The sequence below is a fragment of the Arachis duranensis genome, chromosome 2 (genome assembly GCF_000817695.3).
Source record: "Arachis duranensis cultivar V14167 chromosome 2, aradu.V14167.gnm2.J7QH, whole genome shotgun sequence".
NCBI lineage: Eukaryota > Viridiplantae > Streptophyta > Magnoliopsida > Fabales > Fabaceae > Arachis > Arachis duranensis.
The window spans coordinates 38,190,861-38,191,290 of record NC_029773.3 but is presented as its reverse complement, the minus strand read 5'-3'; positions in this window follow the sequence as shown (position 1 = coordinate 38,191,290).

Below are 430 nucleotides of genomic sequence, written 5' to 3'. Positions count from 1 at the left end.
TCAAGCAAGAAGGAGTTTCCTATTAAGGATCCAAAGGAATCTGAGGCCCATATAGAGACCATAGAGATTCCTATAAATCTCCTTCTTCCATTCATGAGCTCTGAAGACTATTCTTCCTCTGAAGAGGATGAAGATGTAACTGGAGAGCAAGTTTCTCAATATTTATGAGCTATCATGAAGCTGAATGCCAAGTTATTTGGTAATGAGACTTGGGAAAGTGAACCTCCCTTGCTCATTAGTGAACTGGATACTTGGATTCAGAAAACTCTACCTCAAAAGAGACAAGATCCTGGAAAGTTCCTAATACCTTGTACCATAGGCACCATGAGCTTTGAAAAAGCTCTATGTGATCTGGGGTCAGGGATAAATCTTATGCCACTCTCTGTAATGGAGAAGCTGGGGATCATTGAGGTACAACCTGCCTTGTTCT